This window comes from Dromiciops gliroides, chromosome 3 (assembly GCF_019393635.1).
Source record: "Dromiciops gliroides isolate mDroGli1 chromosome 3, mDroGli1.pri, whole genome shotgun sequence".
Classification (NCBI taxonomy): Eukaryota; Metazoa; Chordata; class Mammalia; order Microbiotheria; family Microbiotheriidae; genus Dromiciops; species Dromiciops gliroides.
The window spans coordinates 23,973,477-23,984,999 of NC_057863.1; the positions used below are offsets into that span (position 1 = coordinate 23,973,477).

At 35.9% G+C, this 11,523-nt stretch overlaps 1 non-coding gene across 1 annotated transcript; it reads right to left on the minus strand.

Moving 5' to 3' along the window:
* Window positions 1-259: 259 nt before the first annotated feature.
* LOC122752382 lies at window positions 260-394 on the minus strand. The gene has a single exon (XR_006356132.1). It is a non-coding gene; the product is annotated as a small nucleolar RNA SNORA9 (small nucleolar RNA).
* Window positions 395-11,523: the final 11,129 nt, after the last annotated feature.

Below are 11,523 nucleotides of genomic sequence, written 5' to 3' on the forward strand. Positions count from 1 at the left end.
GGGAAACCATCATCATGGACCCAAGACCACCAGCCCCAGTCGTTTTTTTTAATTGTAAAAATTAGATTTATTACGCTTCATTTAATAGTTCAAAAGTCCAAGGGAGTGACTACGGCACTTTGAAGGTTCCATATTCCCTCTGTTTCCTTCACAAAGCTGATGAAAAGCCTAAACCTAAGGATCGGAGAATTCTGTTCTACAGAAACAGCTTTGGTTTCACAGTAGAGACAAAAACATTTGTCCTTCCAAGTTTAGCCTATAATATCCGAGATTTCTATGACCTTACTCCAAAGTCAGAGCAGAGTGAGGCCTCAAACCATCTCAGAGGTGCTCTAGCAAGTCTTTAGGAATGTCTGGAGTCATAGAGGACACCGGCATGCTGGAAAGCTTGCATTAGGCCCAATCTTATAATAGTAGTTAAGTACTCGATTGAGAATCACAGGACTGTGGTTTAATGCCTCCTCTGACATTTAATTGGGACCTCCTTTTTCCAAATGTAAAAATGGAAGTGGGTTGTAGGCTAAATGATCTCTATCATTCCTTCCAGATTCATATGATAAAGTGGAAAGAACTTTATATTTCAAGTCAGTGGATCTAGACTCGACTCCCATTTCTCCTGTTTACTATCATTGTGACCATGGTTGAGTCTCTTTATCACTCTTGGTAATAATTTTTTCATCCACAAAATGATAGGTTGGATTAATTAAATCCAGGGACCCATTCAGCGATGTATCTGTAATTTAGAGACAGAATAATGTGTCCTCAGTCCCTGAAGCATGTGCAGACATTTTTTTTGTCTTCTATAATGCTCAACTTCAGAAACTGGCTTTGTTCATGATGACTCAGGGGTTCATGCTACATGCTGATACAAGAATGTACAATGGGGTTTTGGAGCTAGAAAGACTGATGACTCAGAAGGCTCTGAGGCAGAACTGAGTTTTCATACAAAAGGATCCCAAAATTTGTCTTGCTTAGCCTTTTTGTTTCTTGCCTTCCTGATGATGATCAGGCAAGAATTATTATGAGCAGCATGGATGAGGGAGATGTACATATGATTGTCCAATTGTCCACCTAGTTGCCACATGTCTATGAATGTATTATATCACTGTTTCTTTTATCTAATTTTCATGTATGCTTTACTGATTTTAGGCAAAATATTATTCCAAGAGTAGAATTCTAAGTCAAGCAGTGATACTGGAAGATAAAATAGCACCATTAAAAACTCTCACCAATAGTCAAAGCCAGAAGCAACAGCAGAAATAGCATCAGGCAAGTCTGATTTGGAACCGCCATAGCAGCTGAGAAGCATGCTTGACTGAGACCACCAGAATACTGACTTGACAACCAAGGGGACATGTCAAGTAAAAGCCAGTCCAGAAAAACAAGAGAATAACTCATTTAACCCTATTACAGTATGCTAAATCAAACTTGGTTGCAACTCAGCAAACAGAAAAAGACTACAAGGGCTAGGTGTCAAGAGGTATCCACTAATTACATGTGTTCCCCATATGTGTGACTAACTGTCATTATATTTTAAGTTTGAACAGATTATCTCTCAAATGTATGAAATTGAAATTGCTTCCCTGGTTTGGAGGATCTATTTTATTTAACTTCTAGTCTTGTTATACATTTTTGGTAAATATCCTTTTGTAAAATCTAATTTATGTTATGTCCATGATTGAAATTGGGTAAATTCATGAGATAGGGGTTCATGAATTGTGTTATTGTAAGCCATATATTCAAAGAACCCTGAAAGGAGTGGTAGTAAAACAATTTGGAGATCCAAATTACCAGTGAATATATGTGAACTGAGAGAGTTGGCTTACCCTATGGAAAAATGCATACATGTTAAGTCAAATGTACTAGGGTCATCATGCCTTCAGTTAGCTTTTATCATTTGGTTTGTCCTCTTAATTTTTCACCAGAGTGTATATAGTTGGATGGAAGCAATAGCTTTGTTCAGGTATCTGAATGGCTGTCATGCAGAGAAGGGATTCAATCTGATCTCTTTCATCCCAGAGTACAGAACACAGCGCTATGCCTATAAATTGCAAAAAAGGTAAATTGATGCTTAATTTCAGGAAAACTTCCTAATAATTGGACTTCTTCATTAGTGGAATGGACAGCCTCAGACATAAGGGTTTCCACATATTTGAGGTCTTTAAGCAGAGTCTATATGGAGACTTTTCGGGAATATGGGTCAGAATTCTTGGGGGGGGTATGAATGGGAATATATGGTAACTGTGGTCCCCTTGAATCCTAACATTTTGTGAGGCTGGGACCGCATGTTCTTTAAGACCCCTTCTTAACATTCTAGGATTCTCAGAAGGTGTGTTGGGAGAATTCTTATGAATAAAGGTTGTTGGAGGTTTGGGACAGGAGATGCACATGGAAAGTCTCTGCATCCCCAATTCTCTCCATCTGTCTCTCATGGCGATTTCTGTCCAGCAGCGTCGTTCTGCTACCCTAATGGGGATCACTTAGGGAGGAGAGAAGCACAGGGAGAAATGTAGAACCCATTACTCAGAATCGGAAGCCATCTGTGAGGTCATCTAATCCAACAATCTCCTTTCACAGATGATGAATATGTGACCCATTCAAAGTGAGTGATTTGCCCAATATCATATACATCTTAGAAGAAGACAAATTCGAATGCAGGTTCTCTGAGCTGAGACTTCAACTTCCAGATCTGATCTCTTGCTTCTCTCTTCCATTGGACTGTGGTGAATGTGTTGGTGTGGCACACAAGCTAACACATCTTTTACTGTTTGGAAGTCTTTATCATCCCAGCTTAGATTTGTAACTTGCAGAATGGTTTCACATATAGTATCTCATTTGAATGTTCGAATAACTGCTAATCTATGCGTTACACAACATAGGTATTAACATTCTGGAGAGGAAGAAATCAGAGCCTAGAACCTTGAGGACATACAGCTAAATGAGAATCCTTTTCTTGACTTCCATATGTTGTGTTCTTTTCATGCTGAACAACTGAGTAAAAGTGCATATGACTAAGGAGATGTTTAACCAATAGGAAAAGGGGCACTAAAATAGGAAAGTGGTCCTAAATATGTTAGGTTTATTGACACAGAATCAACCATGGGTAATGTCTTAGAAGTTGGCAAATTTTGAAATCCATCAAAATTAGGACAAAACTATCATCTCCCTGATAATAACTGACTCACTAGACCCTAGGAAACATTATTTTTGTTATGGAAATCAAATTATTTTCTTCCCAAAGAATCATTGTAGCAATTAGTGGTCCCTGGAAACATGTAGAATTCATTGCAAATCTTCTGCTAGGAACCCTGGGGGCAACAGAGATTCATTATTACTCTGCCAGGTGGAAGCATAAATGGGCAGGCCACTAGACATTCTGTATGCTAACCCTATCACAGAGACCAATTGGCTTTGACCTTTTACAAGTTACTTAACTGCTCTTCAGCTTTCTCATCTGGGACAATAAAGACCTTATCTCAGAGGTGAGTTGTGGGTATTGATTAGCTAATATTCTTAAAGTTTCCTGCTGATGAGAAGAATAGGACACAGAGGATAGATGTAAGTCCTCTGAAGGACAATGACTTCATTTAAATAGAGAAGGCTTCCAGACTTCTTCCAATCATTGTTTTTGCCACTGGGAAAAAAAGCGAGTTCATGAATATTTTCTACCTTTGTAAAATTAACAGGGAAAAGGTCATAAAAGTGGATTATATTTATTTAAAGAAAGAGAAAAGTTAAAATGGACAGGAAATTGTCTATATAAACTTGCACTGAAAATGATTTAGAAGACTGATTAATCATTTCAGACACTTCTAGATTCAGTTCAATTCAAATGAATTGAACAAGCATTTAAGTTCCTACTATGTTGAAGAAATTATGCTATGTGTTAGAGACAGAGGCAAAATCAAACTATCACTGCCATCAGATAGCTGAACAGTGTCCCCCTTCTCATCATCAAAGCTACAGAGACACAGAGACAGAGACAGAAACAGAGAGACAGAGAGACAGAGAAAGACTATAAACATTTCAATGTATTTTAAAGATTCACTGTGGATTGGTATTATTTGGGGAACAAAGGTTCAGAATACCATATTATGTTAAAATATTGATGGCTGGCAAAATGAACACCATGGATATTACCGTAAATTTTAGAATTATAATGAACTATCATAAATGAAATAGCCACTCCCTTATTTTATTTCATTGTTTATTTTTTGCAGTGCAATGAGAGTTAAGTGACTTTCCCAGGGTCACACAGTTAGGAAGTGTGGAGTTTCTGAGGCCGGATTTGAACTCAGGTCCTCCTGAAACCAGGGCCACTGCTTTGTCCACTGTGCCACCTAGCTTCCCCCTCACTCCTTGATCTTAAGTACATTTTAAAAGGCTGAACAAGTTTGTAGGCTATGCAAATGGAGAATTTCCCAAAAGGCAAGGAGAAACCAGATTCAGAAATATATCTTTAGTCACATGTGTATCTCCCCCACCATGTGTAAATTAGCACTTGCATCATAATTATAAAAACAAGTCAAACAGAAAAAAATTACAAAAGAATAAATCAGAAATGAAAAATTCTGATATGCATAATGAATTATCTTGAGAGCAAATGCAAACATTTTTTATCTTGGGAAAAAAAGCATACCTGATATGTGTAAGCTGAATTAGCATTCCCCCTACCCCAGTTTCATGCATCACACCTGAGAAGCTAGGGAGGCTCTCAAATGCCCCCAAGAGATACCCTTCAGAGCAGCCACAAACCCTATTTTGATTCATCTGACACTGTATAAAGAATAGAAGTTCTTAAATAAATGCAAAAGGGCCAACATTGGTTCAGGCTCAGTTCATAAATTCCAAAGTTGATCAAGAGAAGACAAGACCAAAAGAAAAGGGAAAAACAAAAATGAGAACAAAACCCTGATAAATAGCAAAGAAACAAATTAAAGCAATAAAAAGAAGATGGAATTGAAAGAATACTTGCCTTAGATGCAAAGTTAGATTTGCTTTAAAATGCCTGAATCTTCATGGAAACAGAATATATGCTTTTTTTCTTTTCTTTTTGAATGAGTAGAGGTCTGAAATTCCTGCAAAATAATGTTGCAAATTAATTCTAAATATGTGTTTGAAAATGTTCCCAAAGATAACTTTAAACTAACAGTTATCTTTTCATGTATTTAATTTCCTGAAAATTATGACTTCAAAATTACTGAATATCATTCAGTCCAGCATTGTTGTTGCTGTTGTTGTTGTTGCTGTCAGAAGAGGGGTATTACTGTCAAATGAACAGTATTTGTAAAGCACTATGGTTATACCACATTGTTTAAAATTTCATAACTTTTACATCAAATATTGTCATGATTTAAAAAAAAAGAAAAAAAGAAAAGAAAAGAAAAAGGCCTAGTACCTTTTGGGAAACTTTCTCACTTACTTTGGATCTAAAGACCTCATCAAGGAAACTTGGGGAAATCTCTACATGTCATTATCAATCAACACACATTTTTAACACCTACTATTGGCAGGGCACTCTGCTAGAGGCTGTGAATGCCCTGAGAGGAGGGGGTTTGTTCTGATTTGTATCCCCAGAACTTAACCCAGTGAGACATAGTAAGTACTTAATAAATTTTCATAGACTTACTAGGAATATAAAAGGGTGAGATATTCCATAGAATAAAGTGTCTTTATTCTACTGGGGTGGGGAGTGGGGGGTGTTACAACATGTATTGGAAAAGGAGCTTTGATATATATCAAGGATTCTTAATCAGGGACTTTTCAATTGTTTTTAATTTTGATAACTATTTCAACCTATTTTTAACTCTTTTTTAAATATTAAATGATCTAATAGAATAGATTAAAAATAGAATAGATTTATATATTATGTTATAGATTTAAGTATGTTAAACCCATAATCTAAATTTATAATATTTGTATACATACATATGTATAGATATAGATATATCTAAAAATGGACATAAATAGGTATATTTGTGTTAGATTTTAAAACATTATTCTAAGAAGACATTCAGTCTGAAAAATGTCCCAATCGATAGAGTTTCAGTATAACTTATGGTACAACTATTGAGTTTCTCTAGAGGAGATAAAGCTACAGGAATCTTTACTTCTACAACGGAAACAAAATCAGATGAAGCTAGAACTTGAAACCACATCCCCAAACATATGGGACTGTACAGAATTTTCACTTTCTGTAATTTGATTTTGTTATTTATTTTAAGACATCATTAAGTTATTGCTATTTGGAGTATGCTTTAGAAACATAAGTTTTAGATCCTGCAGAGAAATTAGTTCAGTTAGTCTAACCTACTCATTTTAATGAAGAGGATACAGACCCAAAAGAATCCAATGTCTAGACCAAGGTCACACAGCTAGTTAAAGAATAAACCTGGGTTTAATGATGGAGATGATTAATGTGTTATCAAAAATAAAAATTTCCTTCACTTGAAAGATTTTATGACATTTGAAGAATCATTTTATGTGATTTTCAGCACTTCTCAGGACCAATAGTTTTTATGAAAGAAGCAGTCTCTAAAGTGGAAATAAATGAGATGTTTGTATTGAGTGAATAGAAATTTACATGACTAATTATTTCTTAGAAAATAGCCATTGCTTTGTAATACTCACCTGTAACATCCTTTTCTTTATTTGAGATGTAGAAAATTACTTTAAAGTAGCCCATGATTATATCATAGCTAACCACATTGTTGATTAATAAAAATGGATTAAATATGTTTTCTATGATGTTTAAGATATCAGAAGCCATATAATGGAGCTAGTGGTTACTTGTTATTCAAATATCCCAAAGAGGCTATATTTTCTTTGATGTGCATATATATCAAGGACAACTGTAAGGGCCTAAAATTCTATCTGTGTTGTCTAAAATCTAATGAGTGGTTGCCTTAAATTAGAAGCTTTAGCAAGAGTTTAGCCTTTTAAGTATTTATTAAAGTGCATTAGAAGTTAGTGGAGAGAGAGGTTAAAAGAAGTATCCATACTTGGGATAAGGGATAATAATGGATTATTAGAGGCCATGTTATAGCCAAGGACTGAGTTCCATCACCTTTTCTGACAAAATGTTTCCCAGATCATCAGTATTCATAATTCCCTGGAAATGTAACTTAATTTAGCCTTTACCAATATAATTCTTTGTAATTGTCAAAAGAACCTACATAATAGAACAACCTCAGCAGACAAAGCTGTAAGATCTTGTCCTATGGTTAGAACATAGAAATATTTTAAAATTCTGGTCCATTCCTTCTGAGATTCCTATTCCTGTACTCTTCCATCCTCTCCCTCTTTGTTTATATCTAGATTTAAATATGTACATACATATGCTTATAAATACACATGTATTTTGTAATGCTTGGAATGATGCCACCTACTGGAAACTTGCTGTGGGAAAGCTCCACCATGAGGAAAATGCCTCAGAGACATTGTGGCTTTTCCTTGGCATCAGGAAATGACGTTTGCTCATGGGGGCTGTCTATCAAGGCTACCAGCCAATCAATTTGAGAAGTCTCCTATTTTCTGGGAGGAGACAGGAAGGAGGAGAGGGAGCCTGCGCGGGGTGCGCTGGGGCTTTTGGGTTCCTGACTTGGTGGTGGTGTCGGCAGAGGACTTCACAGGAAATTTGAGGAAAGATAGGAATGCCAGGCTGTTGGAATTCTGTTTCTCAATCTTTTTCTTTCTATTTTCCAATAAACCCTTAAAAACCTAAACTCGTTTTTATCAGTGATTTTAGTCAGTTTCCCCCAAAACTGGGGGAGCAGATTAGAATCCACATTTGGAATCTTAAATTACACAATTTATATACTTGTGTATATTATGTGTGTCTCTTCTTGTATGTACATAATTATTTAGATATTTTCTTGCTCATTAGAATGCAAACTCCTCGGTGGCCAGTGAGTGAGTGAGCTTTACTCTCATCAGAATTGAGTCAAAGAGGGAATAATGTACACACTCAATTGGGGATAGTAATCTGTCTTTTCCTGCAGGAAAGTAAGAGGGGAAGGGGATAAGAGGGTGGGTGTTGAAGGAAGGGAGGGTAGATTGGGGGAGGGAGCAGTCAGAAGCAAAACACTTTCTGGTTGGGATAGGATGAAAGAAGAAAGAAAATAGAGTAAGTATGGTGAGGGAATAGGGTGCAGGGAAACACAGTTAGCAATAGTGAGTGTGAAAAAAATTTGAAGCAGAGGCAAGAGCAATGTAAAATGATGATAACGATGATGAGGAAGAGGAAGATGATGATATTGAGGAGGAGGATGACAATGATGACAATGACAATGATGATAAAATGTATGGAACTTTGCTGGGCTATTGTGAAGAAAATTCTTTCTGAGGTATAAGGTACTATATAAATGTTATTTACCTACTATTATTGTTGTAATAATAAACATCATGGGTTTATTGTAAGGAAATCTCTTTAAACTACTATATAAATATAGTTTAATATCAAAAAATGATGGACAGGATGTTATCAGAAAAACCTGGAAAGACGTACATTAGCTGATGCAAAGTGAAAAGTACTATATACAAAATAGCAGCAATATTGTAAAATGATCTGCTATGAATGATTTAGTTATTTTCAGCAATACAATCATCTAAGACAACTCTGAAGGTCATTTGAAAAATGCAATCCATCTACAGAGAAAGAATTGATAGTATCTGAATGTATATTGAAGCATAATTTTTTGTTAGTTCCTTTTTCTAAAGATTTTTTTTGTTTGTTTTCTTCCACAACCTGACTAATGTGGAAATATTTTGCATGGCTACACGTGGATGACTTATACTGAATTGCTTGGGTTCTTAAGGGGGAGTAGGGAGGGAAGGAGGAAGAGAAATTGGAACACAAAGTTTTAAAAATCAATGTTAAAATTTGTTTCTACATGTAATTTGGAAAAAATAAAATTCTAAATAAAGAATGCAAACTCCTTGAGGACAGGGACAGTGATTATGTCTGTCTTTATCTCTCCAGTACCTATCACATTGCCTAGCCCAGAGTAATATCTTAATAAATACTTTTTTTTGATTCACTGAATAAAACCTTTTTAAAAATACTCTAAGGTATTCTCATGTAAATCCCTTGTAGTTTCTTCATAATTTTTCAGTAATAAAGGTTAATTATTTTCATCAATGCAAGAGCAAGATAACAGAATTATAAATACAGTACATGCAACATAATATTTTGTTCATAAACCTGACTCATCTATGCCCTGGATGAAATTGAGCTTTGGAGAAGTCTGGAATATTGCTGTGTGACTTTGGATTTCATATACATGCAAACAAACAAACAAACAAAACACTAGGTCACAGAAGGTAGGTTTTTGCTTCCTTCAGAGTACTGATTCTACCAAAGCTAGCATGATCCTTCATCATATCTTATACTCTAGTGAGGAATAAAAGGAGGAAAACTGATTCACTGATGTATTCCTCAGGGACAACTATATTTTATTATATAGCAGTCTGAGATAGATAATATATAGCTTATATAAACACAATTATATATACACATATATGTATATATTGCATATACATAAATATCAATCAATATTTACTAAATGCTTACTATGTGCCAGGCACTGTGCTAAGCACTGGAGATTTGAAATAAGGCAAAAGATAGTCTCTGCCTTCAAGGATCTTATAATCTAATAAGTCTGGCATCAAAGCAAGCTATTTACAGGATAAATTGGAAATAATCAACAGAGGGAAAGCACCAGAAGTAAGAGGTTTTAGGGAAGACTTCCTGGAGAAAGTTGGATTTTAGTTGGGCCTTAAAGGAAGTCTGGGGTTTGTTTCAGGCAAAAGGGGTCAGTCAGAGATAACACCTGCAGCCAAGAGATGGAACTTTTTATTCATGGAACAGCCAGAAAACCAGTGTCATTAGATCAATGAGGGTGTGTCAAGGAGTAAGAGAGAAGATTGGAAAGGTAGGAGGGGAGCTGGGTATAAAGGGTTTTGAATGCTGGATACATCATTTGCATTTGTTCCTGAAGGCAACAGGGAGCCACAGGATTTTACTGAGTAGAGAGTGGGATGTGAAATGATCACACTTGCATTTTTAGGAAAATCAATTTCATAGATCCATTAGAGCTAAGAGACCTGGGAAAGACCTTAGCTTAAAAAAAAGATAAGGTCAGAGCAGCTAGGTGGTACAGTGGATAAAACTCCGGCCCTGGATTCAGGAGAACCTGAGTTCAAATCTGGCCTCATACACTTGATACTTACTAGCTGTGTGACTCTGGGCAAGTCACTTAAACCTCATTGCCCTGCAAAAAATTAATTAATTAATTAATTAAAAAAAAAAAAAGACAAGGTCGGGGGCAGCTAGGTGGTATAGTAGATAAAGCACTGGTCCTAGATTCAGGAGGACCTGAGTTCAAATCCGGCCTCAGACACTTGAAATTTACCAACTGTGTGACCCTGGGCAAGTCACTTAACCCTCATTGTCCCACCAAAAAAAAAAAAAAAAAGCAAGGTCTCCCACTGAATGCCAGGCTGTCTCCAGTTCTCTTGACCTATGTCTTATCACTGGAGTCCTATGACTAGAGGAGAGAGTGAAGCTGGTAACTTTGCACAACACTGCCTCACTTAAATTCAATTCACTTGTAAACCTAGACATGACTTTACATTGTCATTGATCCTCTTTAAAAAAAAAAGGACAGACAGCAATCTGTAAGTAGTAGTAGCTTCCCCCTAGGGACCCAACCAATCAAGTCTTGTTGGGCAATACTGACATTTCTTCTTTCTGGTCCTGTTCCTGCTACTCCTCAGAAAACCAGAACTATTTGACAGCTTTAAAGTCACACACCTATGACTATTTTCTATAAAATAATCTAGGTATTTGGAACTATGAAGGTAACATTTTATTAGCCCCATCCTATTACTTTTATGCCCCTCCTCTTTTTTTTTTCCATAATTACTACTTGTTACAGTCAAAGAGCCTAACATTAGATATGCAGGCGATTTCAAAGGTCATCTTCAAACTGCTGATTTTACAGATGAAGAAACTGAGTCTCAAATAAATTGTAATTTATCCAAAGGCACTCAGCTTTTTAATATTATATTTGTCATTCAAACCCATATCCCTGAACCAAGCTGTCTTCCTCTTTTTAATATTTTTGATCTTCAACATATAGGACCATAATATTATACAATTTTAGGCTGGTAAATGATTCATACATAAAACATTTGTTTTATGGGGGGTGAGGAACTTGGAGAATTGAATGATTCATTCACTTAGCTAGGGAGCATCATAAGAAACAAATAAAGAAACAAAAAGTTCTTTTCTTGATTATCATCCTTAGACAGTAGAAAGTAGAGAGAGAGAGAGAGAAAAAAAGTGTAGTCTAGATGGAGGACAAAAATAAATGAGAAGAGAAAAAATGATTTGAGGCAGAATGGAAAATAGAGGAGATATTTTAAAAAATAGAGGGAACAGCAATAAAGAAATGAAATAGTCACTAAGAAAAATACTGGAAGAGCTACAAGGGACCTTAGAGATCATCCAGCTTTCTCCTT